We start from the raw sequence: 24,023 nt of genomic DNA, 5'->3' as shown, positions 1-24,023 counted from the left end.
AGGCGGCGATGTGAAGAGACTTCAACTTCCTTTACGTCTGATACGACCGGCGCCCTACAAATCTTCAATCGCCGTTTTCGTCAGCTGTGCCCTCCAGTCAGCCACGGCAGCTGCACCCGAAAGCTCTCTTCTTGACTTCAGGCAGCTCTCGGTGCAGGGCTGAGATGCAGGAAGTGGATTCGAGAGCTGAGCCGGCTGCCCGGAGCTGCTGAAATGCAGGAAGTACTTTTAGAAGCGGAGAGCTCTGGCATGCAGTCAGAAGAGGAACGTGGGACTGGAATGTACCTTTGAGCCGGAAATCAGGCGCTGTGCGGCCGGGAGTGGCTACGGGTCCCGGTGGGAGCACCTGAGGTACTGTGGAGGCCTGAAAGCGCTGAGAACCGACCATCCGTGCTCACCCACCGTGCAAGAACCCGAGTGGGCTCCGGGGATACAAGGTAAGGGCTGAACAGCTACGGGCTCGAGCCGCAGGGTGGGACTTCGAGCAATTAATCAGACTGTGTGGCGTCCGGTGCGGACACCACCGCCTTTCTCCGAGGCTGAGAAGAACTGCCTCGGAGAAACGCAGCGTCCTTTTCGGATTTGGGGGCGTGTTTTGCTGTTGTCTCCTCCCTGAGACTTCTCGCAAAAAACACGCCCCCCGATCCGAAAAGGACGGGGCATAATCGGAGTGACTGGACCTCTTCTCCAGTGGCTGGCCAGCATTTAAGAGGCCAGCCAATGGAGAACAGGAGAGAAGAGGGGCGGGTGCAAGCCCCTCTTCTCAAAGACATTAAATCTCCGGACTTCCGGTCTGCCGACCGGATGGTCCCGAGACCTAAACATGGTGCACATATGCTCCTGGTTCATGTGTCGGTAGAATAACGCAGCTGCATTTCATTCTGAAGCCATACAGCTCAGCCAAAAGCAACTGGGAAAGTCATTAGGTCCTACTGCGCTTGCCAAAGTAACAAGAGACCATCTGTTCCGCTTTCTATACAAGAAAAATTATATAAAGTTGGTCTTTTTGATCAACTCGCTGCCAGTCAAGACTGCCAGCCAACATCCTTACAGATCGGTAATCGTGAGGAACATTTCCAAGTTGAGCCTGTGAAATCGCATGTGGCTGGAGTGCAAGGTTTGTTTTCAGGTCCTGTACTATCGCAGTGGGTCTTCCTCTGGCTGTCAACAGGATTAGTGAGGCTACCCAGGCCACAGGGGTGGATGTCCTTCAAAGTCCTCTCCCCACTTGACCCTGCTCAGTGCAGTGGTTTTATTTTGGCAGTAAATTGCTTTATGCGCAACCTAGCGACACTCCAGCAACTCATCTGGTTCCAGAAGACCTGGGTACTTTTGAACATCGGGTCCTGGTCCCTGGTGCTGCACAGCAGCGAGGAGCAGCAACCAGGCAGTCTGGGCTACCAACTCGCCCCAGCAGGCTGGAGTGGCCGTGTGCTGCCAACATGAGGTCATCGAACTGACACCTGGAGCCTATTGCTTTGCTGGGCTCAGGAGTAGACTTCTCCGAGCTGGTCACAGCAGACATCCCCTTCTTTGCTCGCCAGCAGGTGCATGCTGTCAAGTGCTGCCTCTAGTCAGGGTCCTTGGTGCAGCACAGCAGTCTTTTGACATTACTAGTATGAGAAGTTCTGGGACCCCTTTTTATCCCCAGAGAATGGTCTCAGGGTATGACATGGCCTATGGGCTGGCTACTAGGTCCCCTCCCTTCGGAGGGCCACTTACTGCGAAATGTGGTACATGGCTATCCAAGAATGTTCTTTGATGCCCACTTGGCTGAATCAATCTTTGTGCGTTGATCCCTAGCCCAAACCACCAGAGACGTGGCTACCAGTTTGACAGCTTTTTTCTACGTCCCCAGTGCTGGCCTGGCTCCCCAAGCAAGAGCAGCGCCTGTCCCAAGTGTTTCTTATTTGCCCGTCAAAGGCGGCAGCTCATTTGAATCTCACCTTTTGGCCCAACATCTGTGTGGCTTCCTGCTAAGGATGGGTGGCATCTACCTCTTGCAGGATTCTCTTTCAGGAGGGCAGAAAGCGGTCTCGAGGACAGACCCTGTTGTGCAACCGTAAACAGCAAGAGACTTTGGGCAACGAAGTACCAACACTAAACGCTGAACACTGCAACAAGCTACATTAATTTTAACGTGTGAGTTAAGTCAGGCTTAATGTAACGAGTTGTTCGATACCTTAGAGTATTAACTTAGTTAGCAGACTAAAACTGCCCAGTGACAGACTGGGGGCCATGTTTAACCTTTGTCAGGCCCAGTGACAACCAGTGTTGCGATCACTTGTGACCCTCTAACTTATAGGTACATCTGGGATCACAAAAAATGCAATAAGCGCATACACAAATGTTACACTGGCCTCAAGTACTACACGTCACAAACCTGCTATTGCGCGTCAGCTCAGGGATCAAAGATTTGCTCCTGTGCCCATCAATGTTCAGCCAGTCGAGCATGTAAATACTTTCAACCCATTCTCCAATAAAAAGTGTACAGGAATCTCTCCATGTTCAAGAAGACACTATTTGTGAAAGCGTTTGACAGAGCACCAGCTCCGAGCCTTAAAATGGTGCTGAAGACATTGCGTGTACAAGGTTAGGATGCCAGTGGAACCAAATCCAAGGTGCCCAGTTGAGCCGCTTACATACCCATAGTCCACGTATTCGTCCAGCCACTTCTTCGGCGTGCTCTCGTTCGGTTTGCCGCGGGTATCTAGAAGACCCTTAGTGATCATCATTTTCTTCTGACTCGCCTGGAGTACACAAAAAGCACTTTAGAACGGATGCACCCTTGGGGTTCAAATCAATGATGGTAAAGAACGCCTGCCAGCCAGAAAATCTTTAACATTGCAAAACAGGATAGTCGGAACACAGATCCTTCAGAAGCCTTACCTTTGGGCCAAGGCCCCACTTCCGAGGGTAGGTATCGCGCTCCATGATGACTCGTTTGATCTTGGCCACAATACCATGGTCGCAGGTGGACAGCACTGCAGTGGTCATGAGCGCAATGGCTGTGGACAGTGGAGAGGCATGTGAGTAGAGTACACAGACTAGGCTGAGACATCAAACGTGTACCCTAGCCAGCTCCCACCATCTTGCTTACCCCGGATGTGCCTACAGTTCAGTTTCCTCAATGGCCAAGGTGTGTGCGTACCACAACATACAAGCCAACAAGGATATCCTTCATAATAGCATGGAAAAGTTCACTAGTTTGCAACCCCGCACCACCCAATGCCCAGGACTTTACAAATGTAAGAGTTCCATCTGAAATGCACATGATCAGAATAGTTTATTCGTCTTTGGAAAGGTGGTCTCCATCACTGGAGACCACCCCACGCCAGGCCCATGCGCTCCCACAAACAGCACCACCAGAAGCATCTGCCTTCAGTAGAACACGGAGGCAGACACACTGGCAGGCCGAGGACACAAGGACACCTAGAACAGGAACCTGTGCTGCAGGAGGCTAGGACAAGCGCTCAGCGAATGGATAAACTGAATCATCATATCACAGTGCAGCAGCACTCCGCCGCCCCCTGACTGCGCACCGAGACTCCCAGCAGCACACAGGACAGAGGCTCGCAACACCACACACACACACCGTGCACAGGATACAGAGACTCCCAGCAGCAGGGTCACCCCAATGCACAGGATACAGAGATTCCCAGCAGCAGGGTCACCCCCAATGCACAGGATACAGAGACTCCCAGCAGTAGGGTCACCCACAGGATACAGAGACTCCCAGCAGCACCCTCACCCAGTACACAGAATAGAGGCTCGCAACACCACTGTCACACCGTGCACAGGATACAGACTCCCAGCAGCAGGGTCACCCACAGGATACAGAGACTCCCAGCAGCAGGGTCACCCACAGGATACAGAGACTCCCAGCAGTAGGGTCACCCACAGTGCACAGGATAGAGGCCCCGTGCCTCTTCCAGTGCACAGAACACAAAGGCTCCATACCTCGCCCTTACTCGTGCCTGGCACAGATCCCGCAGCTCTTACCCATGCAGATTGCCTCTCTCCTTTGGTGGTGATCACCACGATGTCCTGGTTCATCTCGATGCCATCCTCATAACGCAGGACTCCTGGCAGCATGATCTTGGCACCGTAGCAGATGGCATTCACCTGGAGAACAGAGGTGGAATCAGACAGCCAGCTGCGCCAGTGCACGCCAGGGCCCCGCATGCGAGCCGCCATTACACACTGCGATTACCAACAGCACGTCAAAGCGGCCAATATTTATGAGGGCCATGTCCGGCATTTACTGGAAAGAGGCTGGTTGAAGCAAGCCAATGGGTGAAGGGACAGATATAGTGATTAGTTCGGTCTGTTTGACAGAGCGGGCAAATGCAGGTCTAAAATACAAAAAGGTCACCTGAAGAGGGTACAGTTTACACATCTAGGCCACTGACGCAGCTTACACGACAGAGCATCGTACTCTAGCAGTTTGGACTTTAAAAAGTTGAGTTAAGGACGCCTCTTTTGAACCCATATTTAGGGTCTCCTAATTTTGAGGTTCTCTTTTAAAGCGAAAAGTTTGGTTATACTAGGCACTTGCTTTTAAACTACAAAGCTAGTGGACTCGATGTACGCAGGGGGGGGGGGGGGGGCAGAGGACAGCCGGCACACGCAGACAGAGCCATCAGCCATGGGTGATAGATTCACGTCATCTTCACACGAGTGTTCATGGAATCTGCTTCTCATCATGTGGCTCGTCGCGCGCCGTAAGCGCCCACCTCAGTCTTCGGAGCACTTACCGCACTGTCCTTCATGACCAGCCGCTTGTAGGAGACCATGAGCTTCTCCAGGGGGTAGATGACGCGCCGGAGGTAGGCCTCGTCCTTGGTGTTGTCATACTGCCACTGCGCGTCCAGCACGTCATGCATGGTCACCATGTTGTCCTGCGTAAGGAATAACGACTGTTACTTCGAGACAAGGTCACCGCTGCAAAGCTACACCCCATCTGCCAGACAGCGACGCCCCCCGCCCCAAAGCCCCAGAATTACCAGTCAAGCTTGCAACGGAACAGAAATGAGGGCCGAGAGGCTTTGAACATCCAGTAACTAGATGATAAAATCCACACCCGTGTTACATTTTAAGATGTGCAATTATAAGGGAGTGAGCTGTGCATTTATCCGGACCCGCTGATTTGGTGACGCAATCAAAGACTCGGCATGCTATGTCACAGGTCAGAATGGGCGATAGTTACCTTGCCCAATAAACCGAGCACCTTGGTGTCATAGTTGAAGTGGGATTGTAGAAACGAGACCCCAGCCGCCCAAACACCCCAAGTCACCAGCCACGACGTGTAGGCCGCGGGGCAGCGGGACGGAGCACTGCGCCCCACCCGCTGCCCTGCAGCCCAGCTCTCTCTCCCAAGGCTTAATTACCAGCAGAGGGGGGCAGCCCTGAGCTGAACTCAACGCCTTGGTGGGGTCTGTGCACCCCCGAGGCAGCATACATACCTTCTCTCCCAGGACACCAGAGCGGACCCTCCGCAGCTCCTGCATCTGTCCCCCGACACCCAGCAGCAGGCCCATCTGCACACACAGGGTCCGGATGTAGGTGCCGGCCTCGCAGCTCACCCAGAAGACACCTAAACAGAAGCGTGTGCTAAGTCAGTAACAGGAAACCTAGGAAGGCGAGGTGCCACTGAAGCCCACCTATCAAGATGAACACGCGGACCCCCCATAAGCCGCTCGATTACTTTCAAGATGTGCATGCATGGCAAAATACACAGCTCTGCTCAACCACAAAAAGCATCCTGAACCAAGTACCAAAACCCGGCCGCTGCCATTGACAGCCTAGATACCCGGAAAGGGAACCCCCCTTGAGAAAGAAGCTGAACTCACGCGGTGCCTTCACAGCGACCGCAGCAGAACGGACGCCTCTTTAGCAGGCCAGTCATTGGGACGACTTGCTTGGGGGGCGGGGTCAATGGTGGTGTTGGAATTTAAGTCCAAACATGCGCAGAGTTGAATAGTAAATGTAGCTATTCCAGCAGCCAGCGCCCCCTGAGGCAAGTCGTTAAAACTAACCCCGGGCAGAGAACACCGCACCGCCATCAGAGTTTTGGCTACTCCGAGTTCTGTTGAGAACACGATCTTTAGGCAAACACTCCCTAATTTAATTATTTAAAAAAGGCACTTACCTGCTCTGCTGTAGCGTCCCAGGCTGCCCTCCTCGCATGATCTCAAGATGTACAATGCAGGGGTTTACGAGCAGGGGGCCTTTTTTTTATAATTAAATTAGGGAGGGTAGAGGGGAGCGGAGTTCCAAATCGACCTGCACGCAGAACATGCGCAGTGCTAAAGGATGCATTGGTTCGCAGACGCCACACAGTCCCGCCACGCTGCAGTGCCATCAGCCATGGGTGATAGATACAAGTCATCCTCGCACAGCGTGCTGATGAAATCTAGCTCACATCATGTGGCTCTGCAGGTTCCGAGGCCGACCACACAAAGTGCACCCCCGTGCACTCACCCAGTCTCCTCTCAGGGTCGTATTCGAGCAGTCTGCTCTCATAGATCGTCCTCACTCTCAACTGTCTCTTCACTGCAGCTACCACCGGGGGGCGCTGGAACAAAGCCCCCGTCAGGGTTTCGAGTGTCTGAAGAAAGAAAAATCATCAAGTCACCTCAGCGGCCAAGCACAGAGCTCCTGCCGTACAGTAGGTGCCTGCCTGCCAAGCTCACAGCCATGATACTTTCTGAGGAAAGAAAAACATCTACTCTCGCAGCCTCGGCGGGAAAAATACGGGTTCCGCAGCGACTGGGGTTGTTCCGGTGATTGGAGACTCTACATGCCTCGGTAGAGAAGCCACAGGCCTCTTGAACAAGGAGATCAGGTGAGGGAGCAACGCCGGGACACCACCGCCTTTCTCCGAGGCAGAGAAGAACTGCCTCGGAGAAACGCAGCGTCCTTTTCGGATTGGGGGGCGTGTTTTGCTGTTGTCTCCTCTCTGAGACTTTTCGCAAAAAACACGCCCCCCGATCCGAAAAGGACGGGGCATGATTGGAGTGACGGGACCTCTTCTCCAATGGCTGGCCAGCATTTACTAGGCCAGCCAATGGAGAACAGGGTAGAAGAGGGGCGGGTTCAAGCCCCTCTTCTCCCAAGTCATTATCTCTCGCGAGCGAGACTGCGCAAGCGCAGCCATCGCTAGCCGAGACCTAAAAAGGGGACCGGGAAAAACCCTCATGTTACCGTCCTATATCCCTATTGGACTCATTTATGAAAGTTACTGGGCGAGTTATTTTGAATCGATTACATTTATGGGCTGCAGAGGTTAACATTTTATCCCCGGTACAATATGGCTTTCGTGAGGGCCGTGGCACCTTGGAACAGGTCCTAAATTTTACACTACTTTCAGGTAAATACACCCAGGCTAAAGAAGGCAAACTTTTTGTAGTGTTTGTCGATCTAAGCGCTGCCTTTGATTGTGTTATTCATAATCGTTTGTGGCAGATCCTGAGGGACATGAAGGTGGATGAAGTGCTCATCTCCTTTTTAAGACAATTGTACGTTGGGGCCAGGGCGAAAGTCAGATACGGTACCAAAGGTGAATGCACCAAGCCTTTTTATGTAAAGCGGGGAGTTAGGCAAGGGTGCGTACTTGCCCCATTTTTGTTTAACTTGTATATTAACGACCTTGAAAAAGAGTTAGTTGCTGCAGTACGCGATTCTCCACAGGTTAATCAGCAACAAATCGCGTCCCTTTTATATGCAGATGACGCGGTGATCATGTCTCGGACTCAAAGAGGTCTTCAAACTGCCCTGGATACCTACTTAAATTTTATGGACAACAGGGGGTTAAAACTTAATGTATCTAAAACATTTGTAATGTCCTGTGGTAGATCCAAGAAAAAAGAGTGTCGTTTGTATGTGGGGAAGGAGAAACTTGCCTCAACAAAAACTTTCTCCTACCTGGGTATAGTCCTCGAAGAATCAGGGTCCTGGGGGCCAGCCATCAGAAATAGGACTTTGATATTAAAGAGAGCTACTGCTGCACTTATGTCTTTTTCGAAAAAGTTGGGTAAGAGACCACCAGCGATCTTGTTAAAAATCTATCAGGCTAAGTGTATTAGCACAGCCATATACGGGGCAGGTATTTGGGGGATTTATAATTCTTCCTCACTACAAAAGGTAGAGAACGCATTCCTTAGATTTATCTTCGCAACCCCTGCTAGCTCCCCTGTTTTTAACTGTCATGCTGAGTTGGGAGTGCGCTATGTGAGCGACTTGATTAGTATACAACCAGTATTGCTCTGGTATAGAGTATGGACTTCGCCGGACCTATTGTTAAATAGAAACATTATCAAGGCCTGTATGGGGCTGGATAGGGTCTTCAGGATACCATGGTTGAAGTATATATGTAATTTCACTAGGGATCTTGGAAGACCTGAGTTTTACCACCAACCTGAGTCAATGTGCAGGATTACTGGCAAGGACTTGAAGGAGATGTGCTGGTATCATGTAGAATCTCTTAGACTAGGAGTAGAACTAAATAAAAAACTTGTACAGCAACATCAACTTACACTAGTCTCTTATACCATACAGCCTTATTTAAATTGGTGTCTGGGGGGATTTGACCGTTATTTATTAACTAGATTTAGGTTTGATGTTTTTTTTCGCTTAGTCACTTTTCCCACAGTAAATTATTGGGGTAGAAATCTTTCCAAATGCCCGTGTGATAACTTGTCTACTCAATCAACTCTGCATGTAATTTGTTTTTATAAATTTTATTCGTTCGAAAGATCACGATGGATCAAGCCACTCCTAAAAAAACATGGATCATGGAGACAATGTCGCCCAGCTTTATTGTTTTTAGCTTCCTTAAATGATGAATATTGTGTGTTATCAATGCTGTTTTTTAAAAAAAAGTATTTTAAGGAAAAGGAAAAGTTTAATAAATTTTTAAAACTCTTGTATGCATTTTAAAAAAAATATTTTATTGTGGAATACTTTTTCATTGTCATGAACCTGTTGCTTTTATGACTTCATGAATTTTGAAATCGAATAAAGTACATTATTATTATTATAAGAGCGATAACATTAGCAATTGCAGTTGATGTCAAACTCATCATACAATACACAAAATGCTCATGAAGGAGTGGATAGATTAAGAGACAAAAGTTTCAGCAAAAATGCAAACAATATTCATATATCGGAGTGGATAGGTGGAGAAACAAAAGCACATTTGCAATTGTAATTATGTATGAACGAGTCAGAATAATACAAACCCGAAGGATTTGTAGAAATCCAACCCCCTGGCCAAGGAAGCGATGGGGGTTGCCTGAAATAGAGTCAAATTGAGGACATAAAGCTGATAGGTCCCGACATTAAAATTCGAGTAGGGCATACAAGATCCACCAAATGGAATAACTGACATTGTCCATATGGCATATTTGATGCACAATATGTCTCCTCTGTGAAATATACGCAATGTCTAGTATGTTTTACTGTGTAGAATGTATCAATTAATCTTTTGTGTAATCCACATTCATGTTTTGTCTTTATCAATATATTAATTTGTTCAATATGTAAATATGTATGTTATTGTTTCTTTTCAATGTTTCCTTGAAAGATACATTTTTTAAATATGAGCAATGATTTGGTTTTAACTCTTTGAGTTGTATAAATCAGATTTGAATAGGGAAAAAACAAGTAAGTTTCTTTAAACATATATATGGATATACAGCACCCTCTTTCACTGTAATCTGAATCGGATCTACATTTGTCATTAGGACAATTTCCTTTCCTGAGTAATCACACCCATCCAATCTTACTGCACTTTTTAGTTCTTCAGGCAAATTCTCTTCTGTGAGAAGTGAAAACAACTTATCCACTTCTGTCCCCTGCTTCGCTAGCATCATCTTAAATTTTATATCCTCATCAAGTGTCTGAAATGCAATACCATCTGGTGTACAATAGATGGTGCAATTCATCTTGCATAATAAATCCCTACCTAAGATTTACTGAACTCGAGTCACATTCCACAAAACGATGCATGTCTCTGAAGTTTCCAATATGAACTTCTATTGGATTTGTGACTGGTGTTCTAATATGCTTATTCGAGACTCCTACAACTTGGATAATTTCTCCCGAGGGGGGTAGGTTCGGAATTTCTGCTGCTCTCACAGTAGAACTGGTAGCACCAGTGTCCACTAAGAATGTAATATCGGAGGAGCCTAGCGCGCAACCAAGATGGCCGCGTAGGTGCGAGGCTCCCGAGGACCTCCGCGACCTCCTACGACTATCCTGAACATATCCTGTCCCAGATGAGGGGACTGTGTTGGTGAGCCCGAGCTGAGGTGGCGCCCGTTTTCCGCTTCCAAATCGGACCTCGGACACCGACTTTAGCACCGATTGAGGTTTGCGGCCTTCTCCTAGCCGAACCCCGGATTTGCGTTGTGGGGCGATCCAGTGACGAAGTGAATAACAGCGGCGGATAGGGCTTGGTGGCTCGCGTAACCCACACTTTCACTTTCGCTTTCGCACCCTCCTTGCTGTATATGCGAGGTTGGGTCGCGGGGCTTTGTGTGTTGGTGTGGCCTCGCTGGGGGACCCTGCCTGCCCGCCGGCTGTGATCCGCCCCGCAGATCTGGGGTGGCACCCCCCCGGAGCCCGTGGACCGGCTTGCCCGCCCTTCACGACGTGGCTGGTGCGATCGGGAGATTGGGACCATGGCCACGAAACAAGATGGCGATCGGGCAAAGGTAAAATCGACCCGGCGTGGCGCAGCCCATCAGTCCAACAGCATGGATCGCTATACCCTCCAGAAGGGATCTCCTGAGGTGCCACGCAGGTCCCCTGAGGGCCCTACTGATGCCCCCGATCTGCCCACGGATCTGACTCTGCGGGATGTCATGGGCGCCATCGCCGAGATGAAGGCCTCTGTGGGCCAGCGTTTTGACACACTGGCGCAGAAGATCGACTCGGTCCTCGTTGATGTTGGCCTGATAAGGGCAGATCTCTCCAAGACCAACGACCGAGTCGATTCTTTGGCCCACACCGCATCGGGCCTTACGACAGATGTGGCGGCCCTGCAAACGGAGGTGCGCCGGCTTGCTCGGGCGAGTGCGCTGATGGATCGTCGCCTGGAGGACTCCGAGAGTCGGGCCCGGAGGAACAACATCCGTATCATCGGGGTGCCTGAGGGACGTGAGGAAGCGGCGGCGGACCTTTTCGTGGAAGACCTGATTGTTACCCATCTCCAGCCACGGGGGCTGAGTAAATTCTTTGCTGTGGAGAGGGCCCACAGGGTTCCCGGGGGAAGGCCTAAGGTCGGAGCCGCTCCGAGACCTCTCATCGCCCGGATTTTTAATTTTCGGGACAGAGACGCTATCCTGCAATCCTCCAGACTACAGGGACCGATTAGACTTGACAATATGGACATTAATTTCTATCCTGATTTCACCCCTGCGGTCCAGAAGCAGAGACTGAGCTTCCTTGGTGTCAAGCGCCGTCTTCGGGACCTAAATCTCAAATACGCCATGCTTTTCCCAGCTAAGCTGCGAGTGGAGGTGGAAGGTCGCACACACTTTTTTGATCGCCCCGAAGCGGCCGGGGACTGGCTGGATACTCTGTCTGGAGATCGGGATCGGGGTGGCGGGGGGGGAGCGGCCGGGGGAGAGGGCTCGCCGGATCAAGACTGAGGGACTAATATTAGGCCTCGCTCGGGACAAAAATGATGCCACTTTTTGACTATACGTCGGATTGCTTAATTTCCCCTCCTATGGAGGTTGTGTGGGGTCTCTTGGGGGTTCTCCCTCCTCCTCTGGGGGTCTAGTTAGTTTAACTATCTATGGGGCGACAGGCACACTGCACATTGGGGGGGCTGTCTGGGCTCATGCAGGGGTGCAGGGAGGGGGGAGTTTTGTTGGGGTGGGTGGGTAGGGATGGGGCGTTGTTTGTTATTCTCACAAGGCAACCCTTTTTTTGTGTAGGCTCTACTGTGCTCTCGGGGGGACGAATGATGGTCTTTGTGTATGATGGGGGGTAGGGAATTGACTTTGTTGTCTTGGAACGTTAATGGACTGGGGGACAGGATCAAACGAGGTGTGGTCCTACAGTATCTGAAGCGACTCTCGCCTGATGTGGTCTTCCTGCAGGAGACACACCTTATTGGCAATTCCTTCTGCGCCATGAATCGGCGTGGCTACCGCCTCGTGGCCCACTCGGGCTTCACGTCAGGCTCGAGGGGTGTGGGTATCATGGTAAAGAACTCGCTCCCGTTAGAAATTGATGAGGTGCTCCACGATGATAGGGGACGTTACACTGTCTTGGTGGGTAGAATGGAGGGCAAAGTGGTTGTCTTTGTGTCAGTGTACGTCCCACCGGGGTTGCAGTCGACCACCTTTGCAGATCTGGGGCGCCTCCTCCTTGGCCTTCCGGGGGGGCTTCTGGTGGTGGGGGGGGATTTCAACGCGGTGGTTTCTGGGACTGTGGATCGTCACCCCCCTAGGGACCTCCCCCGGGCACAGGCGTGGCTATCCGGCCTCTTGGATACACTGGGATTGGTGGACTGCTGGCGCTTAAAACATCCCACGCAGCTGCAATACACTTTCCACTCGGGGGCCCATGGTAGTCTCTCACGGCTTGATTATGTCCTTGTCCCGGCGGCCCATGTCGGGAGGGTGGGGGAGGTGCGCCATTTGGCACGGGGTATCTCGGACCACTCCCCCCTATTGTTGCATTTTGATGTCTTTCCGAGGGCTGAGAGCAGGGTAGTCCCAATCAATTCCTGGTACCTGCGCGACCCCACCATTCGCGCTGACTTGATTAAATCCCTCCAGCGCTATTTTGAGGAGAATGTGGGGTCAGTGCCTTCAGCTATTTCCTTGTGGGAGGCCTTCAAAACAGTACTTAGAGGGGAGGCCCTATCCCTTATTTCCCACGCCCGGAGGCGCGAGCGGGAGGAGGTGACCCGGGTGGAGGCTGAAATAGCTGAGCTGGAGGGTAATCTAGAAGATGGGGTGACGGATGCTGCACTACATGTCCTCCAGCTCAAACAGGCGGCTTATAGGGCCCTCGTTACGGAGGCGGCCAGGGGCCTTAGTAGAGAGCAACAGGGGCGACTGTATGATGTGGGTGATAAGGCTGGTAAACTGATAGCGTGGTTGGATAAAAAGGAGAGAGCGAATCGTGTGGTCCCGCTGATTGAGAAATCGAATGGTGTGTGTGTAACTGAGCCAGAAGAAATTGTCTCCTGTTTCGCGGAGTATTTCCGCGAGGTGTATTCCCCGGTCTCTTCTTGCTCGGAAGAGGATTCCCGTACCCTGCTCAGGGATATCGCGCTGCCTTCCCTGTCCGGGGAGGACAGGGTGTTGCTGGACGCCGCTCCCACCTCCGACGAAATCGCCCTCGCCATACGCTCGGTCGCTTCTGGCAAGGCCATGGGCCCGAACGGTATCCCTATCGAGCTGTATAAGCTGCGACCGGATACATTGGCGCCTTACCTCCGCGCAATGTTCCTCGCGGCCCACTCGCTGGGCTCCCTCCCGCTTGACCAGCGTCTGGCTACAATCGTGGTGATCCACAAGGAAGGGAGACCTCGGGATCGGGTTACTTCTTATCGGCCTATCTCATTACTGAATGCGGAGCCCAAAATTCTCGCCAAGGTACTCGCCAATCGGCTGGTCGGTGTGGTGGGAGATCTGGTTTATCAGGACCAGTCTGGCTTTATTCCCCATCGCAATACAGCCCTTAATCTGCGGCGTTTGCATGGGGTGCTTGCGCGCGTCCCATTTATACGAGAACCGGCCATTTTGGCGTCCTTAGACGCCACCATGGCGTTTGACACGCTTGAGTGGCCATACATCTGGGCGATGCTTGAGAAGTTCGGATTTGGCCCAGGATTCATCAGTTGGGTCAAACTGTTGTATGCGGGCCCATTGGCGCAGGTGGTCGTGAACAGAAGAGTATCGGCCCCGTTTGAGCTGGGCCGGGGCACGCGACAGGGCTGTCCCTTGTCGCCGCTTCTTTTTGCGCTTGCCTTGGAGCCCCTGGCGGAGTGGCTGCGGTGGGAGCCTTCCATCCGTGGTCTCCGTTGGACCCCCGAGTATGAGGACCGCGTATCCCTATACGCTGATGACATCCTTCTGTACCTAGCCTCCCCACGTAAATCACTTATAGTGCTAGTTGATGTTTTACACTCGTTTGGTCGTAACTCCGGTCTCGTCATCAACTGGGCTAAGTCGTGTGTGTATGTTCTCTCTGGGGAGGCTCCTATTCTCCCGCGGGGCTGTCCGATCCAGATCGCCCCGCAGGGATTTCGGTACCTGGGTGTCTTCATTACTCTGGACCCGGAGGCCCGGTATGAACGGAATCTGCTTCCCCCCCTCCAGCGTCTGCGGGTAGATGTCGCACGCTGGCGGCGCCTGCCGCTTTCGCCGCTCGGCCGGGCGGCATTGTTCAAGATGATGTCTCTGCCGCGTTTTCTGTACGCTTTGCAGAACACTATGGACTTGGTCCCGGCGCGCTACTTCCGTGAGGTGGAGAGTCTGCAACGCCGCCTGTTCTGGGACGGGAGGCCGCGCATTGCTCTGGCTAAGCTGACGCTCCCATGGTTTGACGGGGGGATTGCCCTCCCGGATATTAAACGGTACTATTGGGCCTCCCAGCTCGCTGCCATTAACCATGGCCTCTACGGGCCCGCCTTAAACCCGGCATTTGAAATGGACAAGATGCTCCTGCCAGGTGGCGACTACAATCGAGCGCTCTACTCTAGCGCGCCCGACGCTCGTCTGACGGGCCCCACGCGTGTTATGGTGCAAGTCTGGCACGCGGCCAATGCAGCTATGGGGTGGAAGGACCGTTTGACCCGGGCATCACCTCTATACGCGTCTGAGCGGTTAGGTTCCCTGTGGACCTCTAAGGGCTTCGAGAAGTGGGACATAATAGGTATCAGTAAAGTGGGGGATCTTTGGACGAGGGGAGGATTTAAAACGTTCGATATGCTGCAGACGGAATTTCAGTTGCAGGGCAGTGAATACTTTCGGTATTTGCAGGTCCGTCATGCGCTGGGCTCCGTCTTCTCGGACGCTGCCTCCATCCCGGAATATTCCCCCCTGGAGGATAGACTGCTGGATGGGCACGTCCCGGACAGCACGATCTCACATATATACAAAAAGCTCATAAACGACCGCTCGGGCCTGTTGACTGCCCTTCGTGCGGCTTGGGTTGCCGACAGGCTGGAGTTGGACGACGAGGACTGGACCTCCGCGGTGGCCTCCCCGAAGGAGGTGGCCATACCGGCTCGCCTTTGCTTCGTCCAGCTCAAGATACTCCACCGGGTCTACATGACGGGGCCAAAGCTTCTGCGAATGGGCTATGCTGGAGATGGGTTGTGTAAGCGTGGGTGTGGTGCTTTGGGGACCTTTATGCATATTTTGTGGGAGTGCCCGGAGGTAGAGGGGTTCTGGCGTGGTGTACATGAGGTGCTGCGACTGGTTACGCATGTGGCGCTGTTGCCTGAAGCGAGGAGATGCCTGTTGAATGTGTGGGAACCGACTGATTACTCGGCGCCGCAAACGTGGTGGGTGACTCTGGGATATATGATTGCCAAGCGTGATATTGCTCAACTGTGGGGATCCCAGAGGCCCCCGACGGTCTCGGCCTGGAAAGAACACATGGACTGGTGCATGTTTCGCGAAAAGGTGGTGTATGTGGCGAGGGGTAAGCCTGGGACATGGGTGAAAGTATGGGGCCCCTGGAACGCCTACCGAGGGGGTATCTGCGCACCACCGCTGCTGCCTGATGCCTCGCCAGCCCCATCCCCTTAGCCGACTCATTCCCCCGCTGCCGGGCATTGGGTTCCCCCAGTCCTCGCTCCGTTCTCTTCCCCCTCCTCACACTTCTGTGTATAGTTGGGATCCCCCCTCTTGGGGAGCACGTGCTGCTATTTTTGATTGTGGGTTGCCTTGTGGGTGTGATTTTAATTTTTGTTGTTCTTCATTTAAAATGAAACCGCATAATGGGGCCTGGATGATGTGGCTTTTGACATTGTTACCTACTGTGAAATGCTCCTCCTGTAATGCCACGTGTTCCATAAATGTATGTCGTATGTTCCTACCATTGCTAGCGGCCGGCCGGAAGGTTGTGGGCCCATACTTGTATACTTTTAAGACTTGTAATAAACGGTTTCAAAAAAAAAAAAAAAAAAAAAAAAAAAGAATGTAATATCATTCCCTTCCACCTTTCCGTCAACAAATGGACCTGACTGATCTACCGCCAAGGATGCGCCAAGTACGCACTCTTCCTCCCCCTCAGGCAACGTCATTGAGATGAGTCTGAAACACTCTCATTGCACTGCAACCAGTATTGCGGAACCATTTGCATACTTTGATTCCTACCACTTTGGTCACCTCCGTGAAATCCAGTGTTCGCACTGTACCTCTGCACTTGAGCATTCACATTATTTGGCATGGGAGCTTGCGGCACCTGTAACTGTTGAGTAACTATCTGCTGCTGTTGATTTACACTCCCCTCATTCTGCATCTGTGGAATTAAATTTTGATTTGCCCCATTATTCTTTTTAGCAGATCTACACTCGTTCTTCCAGTGCCCAAACTTTCTGCACGCAGTACAAGGAAATTTCTTTACAGCTTCCTCTCTACTCATTTTACCTCTTCCTCTACCTCCACTGGAATTCTGCCCATTTTGATTCTGACCATTCATCTGAATACCTGTTTGGGAATTATTGTTTGTTTCTTGCTGTTCTTCCACTCTCACTTGCGCCCACATCATTTTCTCTTTTAAGTTTTTATGTCTCGCTTCAATGTCATCACTACAATACTTTGCACACCTCAGAATTTCATCAATCGTTTTGCTTTGCCAGCAAATCAAACGCTGCTGAATCATATTACTAATTTCCGGTTTTAATCCAAACACAAAACGATATACAAAATGTCCCATATCCTTGTCTCCAATATTTTCAAACTCACTATACTGTTTAAATACCTGCAATAACCTTTCATAGTAGACATGCACTGACTCCTTTGGTTCGTGGGTCGTTCTATCAATTTTAACCCAATCTGTTTCTTTCGGAGAAATTTTTCTCTTCAGGAAAGTGATTACTTGATTATATTTTTTCATCACTTCCTCAGATGGTGCACCTGTTTTAGGGTCTCTAGGATATTCTTCTTTTGGCCAATCAGCAGTAATCTTACACTATGTACATAAATCAGCTGGAACAACAATCTCAAACAACCCATCTACAAAACCTTGGAGACTTTCACAAACCTCTCTACCTGTTTGTACCATTCAACCGGTTTCTTTCTTAACCTGGGGAAATCATTCGTAAAAGACAATATAGCCTGCCTTGACCATGGGACATGAACATATCCACCACCTGGTACTTCTCTCATTGGACATGCCCTTTCAACCTGTTCTGTCTCTTTTAACGGAAACATGGATACTCCTTTGCTAGCTGCTTCTTCCTTCTTTCTCATCCATCTATTTTTCCATCGATCTACATCTCCCCATTTTTTCCAGATGTTCATCAATTCTTTTATCTGCAATCTTTTTCCAGAAGCATTCAAACTCTTTAAGTCCTTATCAGTAAAGGCCAATCTGTATGACCTCTGTAGCACCTTTGACTGTCTATTCCATATTCCTTACTCGCTAGCAGCTTCGGATATTTTCTCATGTAACTTCTTCGCTCTCCAGGTAATGCTTTTATACAAAAACAACAGTTCATCATCTTAGTAAGTCCCTAATCTATCTGGATTTATTGGGCCAATAATCATCTCTTCCAAATCTACTTTCAATCGACTCACATTTATACTCTGTGGTTGCGATTTCGGCTTTGTCATTTCCTTTATCCAATTATTCCATTCCTCTGGTGAAGGACCTGCTGAACTCCCTGCTATTGGAGTGACATTCGGCCCTATTCTCCTTGGGACTATTTGTATACCTCTTTTAGGGGTTTCCATTATTAACTCACAAACCAGAATATCTAACAATGTAGTATTCGGATCATCCTGTCCATTCTCATTTATTACTGTCACCACTCCACTCCTGTTAACACTTGGATCTGCCAATGAATGCACTTTCAACAAATTCTGTCTTTCTCCATACAACTACGGGACAAATTGTTACTGGTACCAGCAATGCTTCCACATTCAGGCTTAACTGATTCCTTTTCTGGACCTGCTCTAGTCTTGCCTTATCAAATAAATTCACTTCATTTTCTCACACTACCCTAGTTATTTTGGTGACTTGGGGATTCAGTGGTGTTCCCATCTGTGGGCCACTTGTGGTTACCTCCCCTGAAGTTTCTTCATATGGCGGAGGTCTTTTAGTCATTATATCCTCTAACAACTCATCATCCTCAGAGTTATTTGGATCATCTCTAAAACTTGAAGTCTCTATATTTTTCTTTTTCTCTTTACACTTGCCTCCTGTCTGATCATCAGCAACTAAAACTGGGTACAAACCTTCCGTTATCACATTTCCCTCCATCTTTTCAACCTTTCTTCCCTACTCTCAAAAGGTTATCCGAACATCATATTTCTGTACCTTCGATTACCTCTATATTTCTCTCTTTCGAATGCCTCAACTTCCCATGCCTCTAGGGCTTCATACTGTGTAAATCTAGGATTTGGTTCCAGTGAATTCATTCGATTTCTCAGATTCTGCAATATCCTTACATTAAACGTACCATGCTGTGGAAAAGCTATGACACCATCATCCTTTGTATATTTCACCCAATTCTCTAACCACATGCACGTATGGTATCCTCGCTCCAACATCATATAAGAAGCAGGCGTTTTTGGGGGCGTAGTAGAAATTCCCTCTCTAGTCACAATTGGTTTGTCCTTATTGAAAACATTCTTTATTTTCTTTAGCAGCTTTATTTTCCCGATCTTTTACGCTAATATACTTTACCAAAATAAACAAGACAATCTTTCCGTAATTCTACGTATTCTAATTGTCAGTTCTCGTCCTATACCAGCACGGCTCACACCAACCACCCAATCAGAGCACTGCTACGTAAGCATAGTGTAACCTATACTAGTGCAGCTTCACACCAACCAACCAATCACAGCTCAGCAAACACCTGCTGCCTGACCAATGCCAGCGCTGCTTTTTCTGACGTCAGTATTGCTCCTGCTAATGACCCTCAATTCACAAAATAATGCGGCAATATTTTTCTGAGTTTTTCTTAATCAAAAGTTCGATTAGTAACAACACAAAACAATGCTACCTTGTCTGCTCCACTAAATAAAGAGATCGTTTTCACCCCTTTAAAGAGAAAATTCTTTACCCTGCAGGCAACAGTAATGACCAGCGTTGTTTTACCTTTCAAACAGGCTCCGGGAGGACCTGGTACTCCTCTAGGGATAAGGCCAAGTTTTCACAAGAGGACTTTTTGGCATGAAAAGAGGTCTTGTTACTCTCCTAGGGATAAGGCTAGAGTTATGGAAGTGGACCCTTTGCTATTTCAGACACTCTACTTATATACAAAATTTCCCTAATATAACACCTACAGCCCTCCGTAGCTTCGGTATTATTACAACAGACAAAGTACTTCTGCAGTGTGATTCTTTATCCACACTCTTCTTCCTACTTCAAGCTAAATTCCATATTCCTCAGGTACCTCCGTACCTGTACTTCTAGACAACATAGAACAGGAAACTAACTTTTTTGTGTTAAGAACATATAATCAATAATCATTACCATTCCATTTATTAACTTTGTTTCAGCCTCTAGGGTCATAAAAGTACAAACAGTAAAAGCAAATGATATACACTTGTGGTTAAAAATTAGGATAACACACTATCATCTTCTAATGCAGTGATCATCCCGAAAATGATAAGGACAAAACACACAGTACGTAAGAGTGCAGCAGGGATGTGAAATTATACATAATGCTATCATCAACTCATTAAAAACAGAATAAAAACAACCATCCAGGGATAAGCTGCAGTCTAAAATTTTGCAAAAGATAAAACTGTAGGACTAAGGTGCGAAGCCCAGAGCATGGGGACAGAATTGCTCGACCTACGCGAGTTCAATACAGTTGGTATTCCCCGTAGAAGCTACTTTAAACAGGCCCACCGAATGTGCCACATGCAGTTTAGGAATCGAGATACAGCAAAAACAATAGGTGGGTGAGTGTCATACTTTAAAACTCTGTAGGCTTCGATGCTGCGCACAAATCCCAAATTCTTGCATAGTTGGATAATCCAATGCTGGCGCGGCAGCCGATAAGCAGGACAGAGGAGCAGGGCATGCAGTTCAGACTCCGCCTTATATTTGCATGCAGGACATTCACCCGTTTGATCTTTCACCCATTTGCTAGTGTGCGCTAATAATGGAAGAGTCTCTACTCTAAGTTGTACATACAATTTCCTGGCCAGTGGAGGTTGAATAAAATCCATAAAGTTTTATTTACTGAATACATCTTTTACTTGCAAAAATTCTGATGTCAAACGACCACATGAGGCACTTCTTGATTAGACACTAGTTTGGCTCTATAGCAGTTAACTAGTTCCAGCCTAGAAATCGTGGCACATGATGTCTCGGGTGTTCTCCAGAGGTCCGGCTTGCCTAGCTTAAAGGCAAGCTCTCTTATGTGCCACATCCATGGAATTTTCTTGACAGTGCAAATGGATAAGAGCTCAGTTAGCTCGGCCCTATAGGCGGACAGCTCTGGGGTCACCCATATCCTCCGCCAGAAAGTCAGAGGTCTCAGGGCAATTTCTTCATCAAGGGGCCTAATGCCCAGGTCCATGCAAAGCGGAATGAGGGGGGTGCTATGGGGTAGGCCTATGAGCTGACGCACAAAGTTGTTCTCCACCTTCATCAGATTAGTGGTAGGGCAGTGCCCCCATAACTCCACCCCGTATAATGTGGCACCCCTTGCTTGCGCTTTGTAAAGCTCCACCACAGGGACGGCTGGTTTAAAAACTGAGGTTCTATACAATTTCATTATACCGCCCATTGTCTGGATTAGCCTGAGTCTTGCTTTGTCCAATTGTGGACCCCATTCAAAATGCTCTGACAGGGTAACTCCCAGATAATAAAATATCTTCACTCTTTCCAGTGGAATACCGTGTAAAGAAGGGGTTGGACGGATCATGTGAGGGGGGTTAAAGACCATGTATTTGGTTTTTGTTAGGTGGAGCTCTAGCGCTCGTAATTTGCAAAAGTTGGCAAAGCCATCTAAAGTGCGCTGGATACCCATTGGTGTTTTTGAGAGTAGCAGGGTATCATCTGCAAACATCAGCGCAGGGACCTTCCCCGAAACTAGCTTGGGGGCATCATTGTCCTCAATTGTTTTAAGGTGGTCAATAAGACCGTTAATAAAAAGACAAAATAAAGTAGGGGCTAAAACACATCCCTGCCGCACCCCCATTTGGACAGGAAAACGTGAGGTAAGATTCCCATATTTTCCCCAACGTACTTGTGCAAAATTCTCCGAGTGGAGCCTCTCTATGACATTTAAAAGATAGGGAGAGATCCCAAGGTCGCTCAACACCTTCCAGAGTTTCTCCATAGGTACGAGATCGAAAGCCGACTTCATTACCAAACTAATCAATAATTAAACCATCCTCTTCTACCAGAAAACTGATCCAGCGCGAGCCAATACCTGATCAGGGATCAATACTCAATAACATCAACATACAATGGCCCATACACATTCAACCAAATCACTGATGCGCTGGAGATCAATTTGTTACTAATATCAATTCAATTTCTTCACCAGTTCATGTTTGTCATTTCTGAATATATAACTAAACTTGTATAATCAACTTTCCTTCTTCTTGGTCGATGGACCAATTTGTTGAATAGTTGATGGTAATGATGGCACTATCTAACTATCAAGTCAGCTAAATATTCACAGACTCTCAATAAGGTTAATAAAGTTTATCTTAATATGGTCAATAAAATGCTCAATGCATACGGTCACAATGCAAACAATGAAATTCACAAGAGAGATAACATTAGCAATTGCAGTTGATATCAAACTCATCATACAATACACAAAATGCTCATGAAGGAGTGGATAGATTAAGAGGCAAAAGTTTCAGCAAAAATGCAAACAATATTCATGTGATGGAGTGACAAAAGTTTCAGAGACAAGGCACATTTGCAAGTAATTTGCATGAACGAGTCAGAATAATACAAACCCGAAGGATTTGTAGAAAACCACCCCCCTGGCCAAGGAAGCGAAGGGGGTTCCCTGAAATTGAGTCAGGGAACAAAGATATCAGGGATAGGAACAGGACAGGACAGGAACAGCTAGGTCTCTCTGCAAACCGACGAACAGCGACGCATCTACCCTTCTTCTCCTTCTCCCCGCAAGAGCTAAACCACACCCCTAAAGGCACCCCAGTTATACCCTAAAACCTACATGTCCGTCCCACATCAGTTGAAACATTTTACAAAACTCGACAGTTGATTGGTGGACTTACAGGTGGTCTGTCACACCACGGTGACTTCATTCAAAGTTTGGGTATATTCATTGTTCTACATCCATTCTCATAGCCTAATTCTTGACTTGTTCCTATGATTTCAACATATGATACATTTAAACAATGTTATTCATGATTTTCAGCAATGTCTGCGGAAGGAACCCTTAGTCCCACGGCCGATCACGTCCTTTGGCAGCCATTCAATATTCTCCTTTAGCATATTGGTCTTGGACCTCTGTTCCCTCTTTGCAATACTCAGCATGTCTGGCTGTTTCTGTCATGATATTTTTGATTTTCATCCCAGCCCCTCCTTTATTTGGCTAACTTAAGCATAATGGTGTCTCCTCCAGCTCACTATAACAAATGGAACATGAACACTCATCAATTATATGGTAATGCACTTTTCACTGTTTACCACCCACCTTTGCACTATTCCCTATTAGTGTACTTCCTAGCATAGCTTTTAGCAAAAGCGGCATTATTTATTATTTCAAAGCAAGATGCAACATGCATGCTATGAAATGCACATGCGGCCTAATCATGCATTATTTCTTGTTTCTTTCTATGCACATTGTAAATACGTTAAGTTCTTCCATGCGTTATCTCACGTTAGTGCAGACATGAGCAAAGCATTTTCCCTTGTGTTCATGTAAGGTGCATGTTAGTTTTCTATTACTACTTACTGTTAGTACGTATCATGGGGGTATTCATCCGAGCAGGGTTCTTTTTGCGAAATCCTGCTCCGTCAATACCCCTCTGATGGCTTCCTGGAGCCATCATAAAATACCTACCATACCGAGTGCCATCTTCACCTATTCAAAATTTAGTATTCTCTCTTTTTATGGCACTTTCATCTAGATCTTTCATCATATTATAGTAATCTTCTTTCATCTCTTCCAACTCTATCTCCTCTCCTTTTCTCTTTCTTGCTTTTCAGTTATCCTTTTGTTCTGACGTTTCTTTTCTTCCACTTACAACACTTATATGTTGCTATTATCACTAAGACTACTATGGCTACTGAAACAATTTGCATTATTCTTTTTCCTAATAAGCTACTTCCAAAGGTAGAAAACCATTTACCTACAGAGGAGAAACTCTCACCAAGTCTCTCCCAAACACCATCAACCTCCAGTTGGGTCAAGTCTTCATGTAATTTTGTAATATTCTTTATATATCCCTCAATTCCTTTACTTTTGTCCGGGATATAAGTATAGCAGTGTTGGATTTTCAACGTGCCACAGACTCCACCCTCTTTTGTCAATAAGATATCAAGGACAAGTCGATTTTGCAAAACCATTGATCTGATTGCAACCATTTCCGTGTCAATCATCAAGAACCCACCAGCAGTATCGGTTCATAAGCGATCAACCACTGTGGACAATTTTCGAATTTTGTGCGAATTCAAAACGACTCCAACTGAGGGTATCAGTGCACCAAAAATATCACCTACTATCTCTGAAAAACTTGCTCTCTTGTTACGTGTTAGTCCGTGATTGATTTATTTTAGTCTATTGTTGTTTCAGTCCATGTGATAGACCTTTGGGAAGACAATAGCAAAATAACAACTACCATACCAATGTGCAGGCAACCTATAATAGG

General features: G+C 48.3%; 1 protein-coding gene, 4 non-coding genes and 1 pseudogene across 7 annotated transcripts in view; 1 reads left to right on the top strand and 5 right to left on the bottom strand.

The window, feature by feature from the left end:
- METTL25B (methyltransferase like 25B) overlaps positions 1 to 24,023 on the top strand; it is a 380,958-nt gene that overhangs the window by 77,036 nt on the left and 279,899 nt on the right. The gene's annotated exons all lie outside the window — the stretch shown is intronic.
- On the bottom strand, positions 55 to 18,465 carry LOC146775864 (H/ACA ribonucleoprotein complex subunit DKC1-like; annotated as a pseudogene). The gene is made up of 8 exons (XR_014972290.1): positions 18,268 to 18,465; positions 6,484 to 6,610; positions 5,466 to 5,596; positions 4,758 to 4,901; positions 4,003 to 4,125; positions 2,890 to 3,008; positions 2,647 to 2,750; positions 55 to 208 (listed from the first exon to the last, which is right to left on the bottom strand). The product of XR_014972290.1 is annotated as an H/ACA ribonucleoprotein complex subunit DKC1-like (transcript).
- LOC146775868 (small nucleolar RNA SNORD17) lies at positions 3,273 to 3,506 on the bottom strand. Its single transcript, XR_014974891.1, has one exon. It is a non-coding gene; the product is annotated as a small nucleolar RNA SNORD17 (small nucleolar RNA).
- Positions 4,638 to 4,712, bottom strand: LOC146775867 (small nucleolar RNA SNORD83). The gene has a single exon (XR_014974837.1). It is a non-coding gene; the product is annotated as a small nucleolar RNA SNORD83 (small nucleolar RNA).
- LOC146775866 (small nucleolar RNA SNORA36 family) lies at positions 5,305 to 5,433 on the bottom strand. Its single transcript, XR_014974882.1, has one exon. It is a non-coding gene; the product is annotated as a small nucleolar RNA SNORA36 family (small nucleolar RNA).
- Positions 6,359 to 6,434, bottom strand: LOC146775865 (small nucleolar RNA SNORD83). Its single transcript, XR_014974835.1, has one exon. It is a non-coding gene; the product is annotated as a small nucleolar RNA SNORD83 (small nucleolar RNA).

This window comes from Triturus cristatus, chromosome 12, assembly GCF_964204655.1.
Source record: "Triturus cristatus chromosome 12, aTriCri1.1, whole genome shotgun sequence".
Lineage (NCBI taxonomy): Eukaryota > Metazoa > Chordata > Amphibia > Caudata > Salamandridae > Triturus > Triturus cristatus.
Note: the sequence above shows the minus strand (reverse complement) of the source record. Positions and strands in the feature narration are given on the sequence as shown.